At 46.0% G+C, this 12,975-nt stretch overlaps 1 non-coding gene across 1 annotated transcript; it reads left to right on the top strand.

Moving 5' to 3' along the window:
- Positions 1–9,037: 9,037 nt before the first annotated feature.
- Positions 9,038–9,110, top strand: Trnat-ugu. Its single transcript has one exon. It is a non-coding gene; the product is annotated as a tRNA-Thr (tRNA).
- The last annotated feature ends 3,865 nt before the right edge of the window (positions 9,111–12,975 follow it).

Consider the following 12,975-nt stretch of genomic DNA (forward strand, 5'->3'; position numbering starts at 1 on the left):
CCCTCCTCCTCCTAAAACTCTAACCTCCTCCTTCCTCCTATTCCTCCTCCTAAAACTCTAACCTCCTCCTTCCTCCTCTTCCCCTCCCTCTCCTCCTCTCTCCTCCTGCCCTCCTCCGCCTCCTCCTCCTCCCCGCGCGTTGCATCATGAGACGTTTCCTATAATGCAAAGCGTGACGTGAGCTCACGTGGCGTCACGTGACCCTCGTGAGGTCACGTCAGTCTCGTGACACCACGTGACCCTCGTGAGGTCACGTGACCCTCGTGACTTCACGAGTCCCGCGCGTTGCATTATGACACATTTCCCATAATGCACCGCGCGGTTACGCCGGCGGCGACGCCGCTCAAGCCGGAAACGGGTGCCTAAGAGCTGCGACCCAAAAGTCGATTTGCCCTCGAAGCTCAGGCAGTCATTCGCAAGTAGCAGAAAGTGGGCTCCAAAGGGGGGTGCCGACGGGGGTCCCACGGTGGCAGCCCACGTGAGTGTCACGTTGGTTTTGCAACTGGGGCCCAAGTCGATCCCACTTGGGCAGCCCACCTCGGCTTTTCACGTGGGACCTACAGGGAGCCTGGTTGGGCAGCCTGCATGGGCTCCCACTCGTGGCACCTGAAGAGGGCCCACAATGTAATTTCTTGTTTTGAAGATATTGAACTAAGGTTGATATTGGCCCCTAGAAAGATTTAGGCTTTCTCATTTATATTTAAACCAAGGTAACGTCATGTTCTCAAACTTTCCCGTTTTATCCCAAGCGCCTTCGTGGCAGTCCCACGAGGTTTGAGCTTTCTGCAAAGTATAGTTCATTTTTCCGGGCCAAAAAAAAAAAAAAAGAAAACAACACGGTTTTGTTTTTTCTGGAACGCCAGGTAATATAGCATAGCCACTGACAGATTTACAAAATTAGGGCGCTTAGAGTCCCAAAAATCGTAATATCATTCCACAGTCAATGATATTTTGTGTTTTCTGATAAATCTAGAGAAAAAATAATCCTACAAACAATCGTGGGTAAATTTAACATAATATAAAATTTATGAAAAAAAAAAACAAATCAATCTTGAGGTCACAAAAATACGGTGTTAAAAATAATCTTCATAAAATCATTGTGTCAGTGACACTTTCGAAATGTTACTTCAGTTTCCTTTGAAATCTCGAACTACTGATAAAAAGTTTCTGCAGCTCACCAAGGTTCATCAAGACAACGCGTCATTGCATCGAAATTTGATTTATTATGTTTTTAAATTTTAAATATTGAAAAACCAATAAACTTTGATTTCAGAGAATTGGCAACACAACAAATATAAATTCCCATAAAACCCGAATTTTCAGCGAAAAATAAGCATTTAAAAACACCCTGCAAATTTCACGGGTAATAAACTCTCTAAACACGAAATCCTTACCACAAGCCACGCCGTCCGTATCTTAAGCTCTTAGTGAATGTAGCAACACTTTTTTTTTTACTGCACTAAGTTGCGTATGCGTATACTCTTGAGGAAATCCGTTTAAAACATCAAATATTGATAAACTCTATATGTGCGAGTGCAGAAACAAATTAACGTTACGTCAGGTACAGGTCTTACATGTTCATTACTGGTGCTTTACTGACCTTAATGACTAGTTTTATACTCCTACGATTACTGAAGAAATTAACGATAAGATTAACTTTTTTTTTGTTTTATTAAATATCGTAACGCTATGCTGAAATATCGTCAGATGCAACACGTTATATTTTTGTTTTGTTCGGGCCACAGCCAGAAGCAGAAAATAAATATGTAATTTAGGTACATCTATTCAAATGTGGAATTACAGCATTATTCATTTAATTTCCCGTCAAAAAAATAATTACTTTTAATGCATTGGGTTGTAAAGGACGCGCGTGCAAATAAGAAAACTTGATGTCAGAAATGTTTAAAAACAAGGCAGATAATGCACAATGTATAAATAGAAAATTATTTAGGTCTAAGAATTCTCCACTTCACACACCATTATATCTCTCATATCACTCCCTAACGTCGGATGAACTTGCAACTTAGTTTCCCATTTTAACACGATTGAATATTTTGTTATTTGTGTGCCTAAATAATTGAGAACAAGTATTATAAAATGATGGCGTTCGTGCATATTTTAAACGAGTTCATGCTTCGTCAGAGTCTTTTTGCAGCAGACGACAAGTGCCACAATCCATCTCCGCATTTATTTTATTTCATTTTGAACGGATCGCACTAGCGCACGGGTTAGACAGGGCTCTCCCAATCAGAATCCTGAAATCACGAGTACTCCGCAATAAACTCCCTCCCCCCCCCCCTTCCCTTCCGCCCCCCCCCCCCCCCCCCCCGCCCGCTCTCCCCGCAAAGAAGAATTTTCTTGCGATGAACAGAAAAATTCAGTCGCAACCGGGAGAAGTTTGATCAATCTCGACGCGGCGCCGTGCTGCGAGTTTAATAGACTCCCCCGTCGCGCAGACGCAGTAAATCATACACTTCCCTCGCCTTTGCATGGCGCGTCTCCCACAAGAGGCACACCCGAGAAGTTAAAAATAAAATCAAGTAGATGGGGCACATTCTGTATGTGGAAACGCCCGCTCAATTAATCAAAAGATGGCCCTGTTTTCTGCGCCAGCCAACAACAACCGACTGATTTAGAAAGTTACTTATGCACCAATGCCGCGACGACTAAAAGCTGAGTGTTTTCAATCGGCTTTTATCGAAACCCTACTTTAGTTCCTTTTTTCGTTTCTATATTTAGCCCATTTTGCGTTTTATTCCCTAAAAAAAAAAGATAATATGAAACGGTCCCTTTGCCCGAAGCTGCGTTAAGAACTGTGCGAAACGTTCCGGGCAGTCAGCAATGGAATAAATGCGTTCCCGAAGAATACAACTGTCACACGCATCTGCGTTGAGAGACAGAAAGGGGCTTGGATCGCCGCACTGTAGGGTTTTCTTTTTTTTTTTATTACTTTTCTTCTAATATTAGAGAGCCAGCTAGGGAATTGTACAGTTTCAACGAAACTAAAAGAAGCCCTACAAAAAGCATTCAATCGGAGAAAACGAAAAGAAACGCAAAAAGCCCGAGTCTTTCCAAAAGCGGAGCAGCAACTTGCAAAACGGACGCCTTTTGCACGGCCTTTCGTTCCGAGCCAAACGTGAAAGACATAACTTTAAAGGCAAGCACAAAGGCATGTTTTTGAAAGCGTCGCTCTGCGTGGCGGCGGCGGCGGCGGCACTTCAGAGCAAAATGCTTCCATCCCTTCCTCCCTTTATCCCGTATCCCTCCCTCTCCACCTCCCTTTCTCCTTTCACATTTATTTAGATCTTCGTTTTAACCTCCATCCTCTACCGTTTTAAGAATTTCCAACCTCCCCGCGACGTTTTCTTTCCCTCACCGTTCCAATAACCGCTCGAGATGTCCCCGAAGAGAAAAAAGTTTTTTTCTCTCCATCGCTTATCTCAAAAGGCATTCATCTTTGATGATGGGTCGAGCACTAGTGGCTTCCACGGGATCGCGAGAGGATGCCCCGTTATTTCATTTTTTTTTTCTCTCTGTTCCTTTAGTGCTCATGACGCGAGGGATTCGACTGTCGCTGGCTTTCCTCATGCATTAAGGTGTTTCCGCGCAAGAGATGTGGGCGAAAAGAGGAAAGAGGGGGGGAGGGGAGGACTGCGGCTGAAAGCAGGTAGTTTGGTGGTGACAGTTCCATCTTGGTGAAATCCGCGAGCGGCTTTTGAGACACGCGTGCGGGCTCTGGGTATGGATTGAATAACGCCGTGGGGCGAGCGACGGGAAGATATAAAAAGCGGTGAGAGATTCAGTTCGATGATGTGTCGCGTGCGTTGACACTCTTCGGTCGGGATTGCCCCATACCGCGGGTTCGGCTAACTACGTGAGAAAACGTGAAAGGGGGGGTCGAGTGTGCGGGACTGTTTTTATGGCTTGGGGGTGGGAGACCCCAGGTTTCTTATTTATTTTATGGAAGGAATGCAATACCTTGATAGCAAGAAAAGTAAAGTTACCGGCTCTGTGACTTCAAATTTGCGTAAGCGAGCCACTCTTCCCATCAATCAAAAGTTTGCGCAACGCTTATTTTTACGGTTTCTCGTCGTTCCTGTGAGCACTCGTGGAGAATCGTCTTCAGGTATGGTCCGTAGGTCCCCGATGTACTATTATATATTCTTCCAGCGTCGGCGGACGCACTCGTAAACGTTATTTGGCAATGATCGCAGACACTGTTGTATCAGTTCTGGTTGAGCAACGAGTACTGATGACGTACTGGTTCTTAAAAAGCCACGCCAGTAGTACAATATAGTGTTAATAAAAGAGGGACCTCTGATATAAACAGTTAAAAGAGTTGTATTTTGCCAGTTACAGAAAATAATTAAAAAAATAGTGTTCTTCGTTAGTTGGTCAAAATGTAACGGTCAAATAAGCTTCATTATCGTCCTACAAAAGTAACAAAATACTATCATCAATATTTCTGAAACACTAACGGACGTTACTATGGCTTTACGTAAGACTTCAGTCATATTTGGCAGCTTCAAGCCGCGAAGACGAACTTCGACAACAGTTTGAGTTTTACAGGGTGATTTGATATTGTTTATGTATATAATTGTTATCAAATTGGTATGGCAAATTGTATTCAATATTAATATTGACTCCACTTTGCTCCAACAATCAAGAATCTTGAAACAATGCAGCAGAGAGGGAAATATTCGTCCCTCTTTTTTGCGTAGTTTGAGGAAAAAGGTCAATTAGCTTTTTCTTAATAATAAAAAAATTAATCTAAGGTAATGAGTAACGTCAAACAAGCAAGCTAGTACGTTACTGGAACATAACGCGTTACCTGTAACGTCTGCAATAGCAACGTGTTACTTGCAGCCGTTCAGAATATCAACGTAGATTGGATATGCTTGCATTTTGTGGGCGTAAACTACGCTCTTTCTTCAAACTGAGAGAGGTTTATGCGCAGTTTAGTTGCCTTCTTGGTATTACAGCTCTTTCGTACGAGACTGATGACTCCAAAATATCTTACGTACACACAGCAGAAGACAGGTGAGGAAACCTCCAGCCGCACTCTCGGATTTCAATCCTCTAACACGCTGGCTCGTAATTTCGTAAACGCTTTCGTGTCTCTTCTTCTGCAGTGTTTAAAAGCGTCCACAAAAAGACATGCGATAACTTTGCAATGACATTAGATTTGTGATGCTTAAGAATAGGCACAAAGACGTTATTTAGGACCTCCTGGTTCATTCTCGTTGCACCGAAATATAGTGATGGGAAAAGGGAAGGAGTTTGGAAAAAAGCCTTCACAATACTCTTTGTCACTAAAAAAAAAAAAAAAAAAGTAGAGACTCCGTTCAATCTTGGGCTTGTTGGCCTTATGGCGGTTTCGGAGAAAACGAAAAAAATACTGTGTCTGAATTCATGAGTGGATGTAGTATGTGTGAAGAAGTGCAGCGCCTTCAAATAATTTTTTTTCACAAGTGCGATTTTTTTAAGCCATTCTGACTGATAAAATGTAAGGTTATATTGGGTTTGCAAATCTTAGACTCGCACTAAACTCTGCCCCAAACATCGGCGACTGCGCGTAACGACCCTATATTATTACCAAAGGTGTGCTTCAGTGGTGCACTTTACGTTTTGAAGTTCCAAGGCGCATCTCTCTTCTTAGGAAAAATGAGACAAAAACCCTTGCTACGAGGAATGGCGGACGACGATGCCGACGACCGAGTTGGGGAGGGTTGCGCGCGCGGCGCCACTTCCGCAGAGGAGAAGCGAAAAACGACTGTGTCGTCTGCGTTCGACAGACAGCATCGTCACCTTGCTCGCTTATCGGAAGATGGCGCGACAAGCACAACTCTCACTAACCACTCATTCACACTGGAAGCAGATCCGCGTTCGCAAAGCGGTTGCGAACGTGGTTGTATAAAGATCCAGTACAATTGCACGCGCACTTGAGGTCGTCGAGTGCGCGTGCAATTGCACTGTAACTTTATATAACCGCGTAGGCAACCGCTTTGCGAACGCGGATCCGCTTAAAGTGTGAATGAGCGGTCACTCGGCATCCGCGTCGTTGTCTGCCGTTGACCACGGCAAGCATGGGGATCTTACATGTCACGGTATTGGAGTTACGCCAAAAATTTTTACGTTTAAACGTACTACTGAATTCTACTTTGGATAAAAATTTGAAATTTCGTTGCGCAAGCGTTCATTTTTTTTTTTTTTTTTGTGGTCGGCTTTGGAGCGAGTCTGATGATTAAAAACACCGCGCAGTATTTACTAGAAGGAATATAATATCTGTGTTAAAAGTATTTTTAAGAGTTTTCTGGACGGAACAACTGTAAGAAAAACAGTCCCGCAATCACAGAACATGAATGCACTGTCTGATTTGATGACGTGAATGACCATGACATGTTTCCAGCAATACAGAATAACACTTCGGTCTAGATATTGTTGATGAGTCTACGCAAGGAAAGGTATTGTAGGACACTGTATCCTTGACGATCTGAAACAGCAGAATGAAAAATAAAGTCCTCTTCTAAAGTATACGGCCAGCAAGTTCGTATACCTCTTGCCAGTGCTACAGGGACATCACAGGACAAAGCTATGATTACCGTAGATAGTCGGTTGACACTAAGGCTTCCTGCTTTGTGTCTAACCCCCGCCCCCCAATTCTTCTGTCAGAGCAAGGAAGTCCGCACACTTCTTTCGCAGACGGGTGAGGGGCCAGGTGACAACGTCGTCTCCTAGTCGTAGATATGGGGAGCGCAACTTCGTCCGCTTCTTGTGCAGGGGTTATGGTGACGTCAAAACGCCGAGCTCTTATTGGAAGGATAGTGGGTAGACCTCAATGCTAGCTGCCTTTAGGTCTACACATTATCCTTCCAATCGAGCCAATGAGAGTTCGGCGTTGTAATGTCATCGGAACTCCTGCGCAAGAAGCAGATGGAGTTGCGCTCCGCATAGCTGCCTTGTTTTTGTCAGGTATTTAAAAAAATTACCGGTGCTTTATAAAAAAAGAGTCAGCTTTCGAGAAACGAGATCTGAAGTGGGTAAGTGTTACAAGATATTATCCACAAGCAACTGACAGACGCGTTAACAACAAATGATAAATAGGTTTCCTTGTAATCTCATCTCAATACGTTATTGTTAAGATGTCTAAGATATATAACTGATGATTGTACACTAGAATGATGTTTAGACCCTGAGAATTAACAAAAAAAACAAAAAACTATAGGACAAAAAAGGAAAGACGGAATAAAGTGACCAGACAGCGTCTCAAACTGAGCCAAACGTCGTTAGAATGTTTCAAGTACTGTTCATGCCTGAAGAACGTGCGTAGACGACGAGGATGGGAAAACGGACACACCAGTAAAAAGGAAGTAAACTGTTTCTGGTACAATACTTTTCTGGTACCATTCTTTCGCCAATTGTACCAGAAGCAGGTTTAATGTTTTTGTATTTGTCTAGTGGTTTTCATAGTGTCGTAGTCTACTTAGGTTTTTGAAGCATGCGGGGTACTTGAGAGATTATGTCGAGGGTTGACTGATTTCGAGACCCTGCCTGTCCTCTCCTGTCTCTTCTACTCTGTCTTCAAAATTCCTTCTCAGTCACGGGGTGTAATAATTACGATGAATACGCACCAGCTCGGCCTCACTTCGACGATTTTTTAAGGCATTTATTTACAGAATATTTTACCAAATGAATGTGTTGCTGTTTACTTTCCTTTTTGCTATCATTTGTTTTTTTTTTATAATTGACAGGTAATTTGTTTGATAATAGTTGCTATTATCACTCTATCCCGAGCTGCAGAACCTTTGGGGGCAGGTGCAGTGTCAGGCATCGTGTCTTTATCTCTGCCCCTTACGCAATTAGCCCGCAATAAAATAAAAAATCAGGGGTCAGATTTTGTTTGTTACATCGATCCACCCGTAATCACTCCGTCTTACCTTTTCACGCGTCTCTGGTGCTCCGAGGGTATTCTCACATTTTGGACCTCCGCTCTCAAGCCCGAAGAAACACATTTTGATCGACGTTCACGCCGTAACATCCGATATACAGGAAATGCTCTACCACTGGCACTCACTCGCCGCTTTCTGTCGTTTTCGGCTGGGCTTGCAGCGAAGAGTCTTCAGAGGTAAAAAAGTTCAGATTGAAGGCACAGCTTTTAGTGCATATCTTGCGTTGCACTAAAATAAAACTGTTTTAAGCGTAGGAGTGCACGTCACAAATTCGAAAGGTGACCATTTAATTCCAGGGCACTTTGTTTTTTGCATTCGTAACTTGCTTTTGATGGTCACACTATTGTTCGCAATTATCGCTAGACTGTATTTTTATCTTCCCAAAACTTTATGTTGTCGCCACTGGGGTGCCAAACAAATGCTTAAATTACCCTTTCCTTTTCAAACAACATACATGTATTTCAAATGTATGCAAAATATACGTCAATTTCCTGCCCTATTGTGTGAAAGGCTATGTTAACAAAGAATGCTTTGTGTGATTTTTTGCATGAATGTTACATGGATGAGCAAAGGCAGGCATTTCCTTGCCTACACGCCGTCAACGTCGCAGCGCGCGGTGTTGTAGAAAAAAAATCTCTGCTAAAGCTAGACGTAGAGGAACCTGAGCGTCTCTTGCGACCAGACTGCACAGCTTTAGGCGCAAATCCCAGGGTGGGGGGGGGGGGGGGGGGGGGCGACAGTTCCGTCCTGTGTTTGACGAGGGGGGACACCATGTGAAAGTGTCCCCCTTTTCCCCTCCCCCCTCCCCCTAAAAACTACACCGGCTGGTGAACGACCGGAAAATCCGCCGGGACAAGGCGGATTTCTTCGGTCGCTCTCCCGTCACCTAGCTGTGTTTGGAGATTTATGTTTGCCCTTCGTCCCTCTCGTTCTTCTTTTACAGGGATTATTTTCGTCATTCTTGTGCAGCTCGCTTGCACCTTTGCATTTAATTGCATTATAATTATAACCTTAAATTGCAAGCTTCAGCCCTGTTGGTGTTAGACTTGCGGCAGCTGATAAAGCCAGTTGCTATACTGACGTCTAACGCCGGGTTAGCTCAGTCGGTAGAGCGCTCCACCTGTAATGGAGAGGTCCCGGGTTCGATACCCGGACTTGGCGGATTTTTCGGTCGCTCACCAGTCACCCAGATCTGTTTAGAGATTTGTGTTTTTCCTTTCTTCCTCTTGTTCCCCTTCTCCAGGGATTATTCTTGCCCAGCTCGCTTGCATCTTTGCATTTAATTGCATTACAATTACGTTGGGAAACATTTCATATTTTAGAATGAGGACAACAAAGAAAACCACACACACTCAGGGTTACCGCGACACGTCCTGTGTGTCGCCTCTTTTTTAATTACTGGGTATCAGACAAAAAAAGACAGTTCCTTTTAGTGTGCAAAAATATTGTATAATGTTAAAAACATAAGCCCTGCATTTATATATTAATGTTTAACTGTCACGGGCATTCTAACACAAGACCACCAGCTCATTTTTGCAACATATTTATAATTTTATAAACAGAGGTTTCCTTGCACTTCTAGTCTCCTGTGTAAAACATGCCGCTGTTAAAAGATATGAAGGCTCCCAATCACAGTGACGCATGCCCGGATCCAAAACTCTCGAAATTCGTGACCCAGGTACCAACTATTCGGAATCAGAGGCTTGTCTCAAACGAAGAAACCACCCGTTCTTTTCTTTTTTTTTTTTCTTTTTTTTTTTTTACTTATGGTATTTTGCGATACGGATATACACTAACAAGTGAGAACTGCAAATAATTCTCTAGAATGCCATCGAAAATGCTTTGAAAAAACAAGGAGTCAGGCTTTGCCGAACTCATTAAAGACAGAGAAGTAGTTAAGGCAGGAAAGTGCGTTCGCAGTGTCTCGAGACTTCGAATAATATAATGTGCAGTTCAACGACCGATCGACTTACTTTACGCGTACTCTCAATTATATTTCAGTTTCACTTATAATCAGTCTTTCTTTTCGTAATTCAGAAAATATTAAAAGTGAGGGAGGAAGACAGCTCCAAAATGAGTGTGCGAGCGTGGAAACCACAGCTTGATTGGTTTTTAATTCACTCTAAATAACAAAAATTCTTAAACTTAAACATACAACTTGGCTCTCGATATTGCCACGCAGGGTCACAGACTTGTAGAAAGTTCTCGTTCATTTTTGCCGCGGACATAACTATCGTTTATCCCTGCTTTTGTTGTTCTAGAAAGTGCTTGTTCATTCTCGCCCCAAGCGCGCTACGCTCGAACCTTCTCCGCCGAATCTTCGAGATAGTGACTCACTCTAGATAAGAGGCCGCCCGCGACCTTGTCGAGTCAGTTTTGCCCCAGCGCTCGACTCTGCTGTCTCGCCGACGTCGACGCTCGCGACGCTTTGTTATTATTTTCTATTCTCTTTTTGTTTTGGCACAAGTTCGCCCCATTAAACGTTCAGTTTACTCAGTCCTTCGCCGCCTCGTCAACTGTCATCCGCGACATTTTGGTGGAGGTACCTCTCCGAGGACCCGTTCGGCAAGCCCCATTCCAAGACGACCTTTTGAAGAAGAGACAGGGCCCTGGGCAAGACAGCGTCTCCGAGGACAACCACCAGAGCTTGGTCCACTGCCGGACAACACTAAGAAGCCACCGAAACCGACGTGGACTCCACGGCCCAGCCGACAGAAAACCCCCAAGCAGCACCGTCCTACGTCTTCCTGCCTGTGGTTCCCCGAGGGCCGACGCCGTTCCACGGTGAAATTTACGAGGACGTAGAAGACTGGCTGCAGCACTACGAACGTGTAGCACGCCATAATGGATGGACCACTGAGCAGCGCCTCCAAAACCTCTACTTCTCTTTGGAGGGTACCGCGAGGCAGTGGTTCGAGAACCACGAGGCGTCGCTTACGTCGTGGGACACCTGTACCGCCGGCCTGAAAGAGACATTTACGAACCAGACACGACGACAGCGAGCGGAAGACCTCCTGCAAGTACGAACTCAAGGGCCCCACGGAACGGTCACCAGCTTCGTTGAAGACGTCCTCCGCCTGAGCAACCGCACCGACGCTCAGTAAACCGAGGAAAAGAAGCTGCGCGTGCTGATGAGAGGAGTGAGGAGTGACATCTTCGGCGGCCTTGTTCGCAATCCACCAACTGCTGTCGGTGAATTCGTTACCGAGGCAACTAACATCGAGCGTGCCCTGTCAATCCGAGCCAGCCACTACAACCGACTCGCCGGCACGCCTGTTGCTTCGACGCTGACACCTTTTCGATTCGACGAGGGCGGCGCGCGTGCTGACAGTATTCGTGCAATTGTCCGCGACATCGTCCGGGAAGACGATGTCGCGCCGACAATTGCCATTTCAAGCCGGAAAGAACGGTGTCCATTACGCGCTGGAACGTCGCCGGTGCTGTGCACAGTCCGAACGGCATCACTTTAAATTCGTGCACGCCGGAAGGACTGTACGAATTTAAAGTGATGCCGTTCGGACTGTGCACAGCACCGGCGACGTTCCAGCGCGTAATGGACACCGTTCTTTCCGGCTTGAAATGGCAAAGCTGCCTCGTCTATCTCGACGACGTCGTGGTATTCGCAAGCGACTTCGACGAGCACCTGAGACGTTTGCGAGCCGTGCTACAGGCTATCTAGAATGCTGAACTGACACTAAAGCCGTCAAAATGTCGGTTCGCTTACGGCGAGCTCAAATTCCTGGGCCATGTCGTGAGTGCTCAGGGTGTAAGCCCTGATCCTTCCAAGACATCTGCTGTTGCAGAATTTCCCAAGCCATCAGACAAGAAAGCCGTAAGAAGATTTCTTGGACTGTGCGCTTACTACAGGCGTTTTGTTCGCGATTTTGCCAAGATTTCTGCACCGCTCACGCATCTGACCAAGGACGACGTGAACTTCCAGTGGGGGGAGGAGCAAGAACAAGCGTTCAACGAACTGAGGGAAAGACTCCAGTCACCCCCTATCCTCGGACACTTCGATCCATCAGCGGAAACGGAAGTTCACACGGACGCCAGCAACGCCGGATTCGGCGCGGTACTCGTCCAAAGACAAGACGGAGCAGAGAGGGTGATCGCTTACGCAAGCCGGGCACTGTCCAAGGCAGAGAAAAATTACTCGACGACCGACAAGGAATGTCTCGCTGTCATCTGGGCGTTAACCAAGTTCCGCCCGTACCTGTACGGGATCCCGTTTCGCGTTGTCCCGGACCACCACGCTCTCTGTTGGCTCGCCAACCTCAAGGACCCGTCAGGACGCCTCGCTCGCTGGAGTCTGCGACTGCGAGAATTCGACGTGACCATTGTGCATAAGTCTGGCCGCAAGCATAACGACGCCGACTGTTTGTCTAGGGCCCCAGTCGAATCTCCTCCCGAAAGCACTGACGGCGACGACGACGCCCGTTTTCTCGATGCAGTGACAGATGCCGACATGGGAGCACTTCGACGAGACGACCCGGAACTTCGCGCCGTGATCGAACACCTCGAAGGCCAAGGAAGTTCAGTTCCGCGAGTCTTGGCCCGAGACTTGTCAAGCTTCGTTCTGCGGCGAGGTGTGCACTTCAAGAAGAACTTCGGAACGAGCAACCCTGCTTGGCTGCTGGTTGTTCCGGCCAGCCTGCGAGAAGAAATCTTTCAATCATGCCACGACGACCCGACGGCTGGACACCTTGGCTACAGCCGGACGCTCGCCCGGATTCGTGACAAGTACTACTGGCCGAGACTCCCGAAAACAGTCCATCTGTACACAAGGTCGTGCCATGAGTCCCAACGACGTAAGAGGCCTCCGATGAAGCCAGCAGGACTCCTACAGCCGATACCTGCCCCGACTATGCCTTTCCAGCAGGTCGGAATGGATTTGCTTGGGCCGTTCCCAACATCGACGCAAGGAAATCGGTGGATTATCGTCGCGACCGATTATCTTACACGATACGCCGAGACGAAAGCCCTGCCATCGGGAAAAGCCGTGGAATTCGCCAAATTTTTCGTCGAG

This window comes from Ixodes scapularis, unplaced genomic scaffold (genome assembly GCF_016920785.2).
Source record: "Ixodes scapularis isolate PalLabHiFi unplaced genomic scaffold, ASM1692078v2 PGA_scaffold7__128_contigs__length_106722199, whole genome shotgun sequence".
NCBI classification, from domain to species: Eukaryota; Metazoa; Arthropoda; class Arachnida; order Ixodida; family Ixodidae; genus Ixodes; species Ixodes scapularis.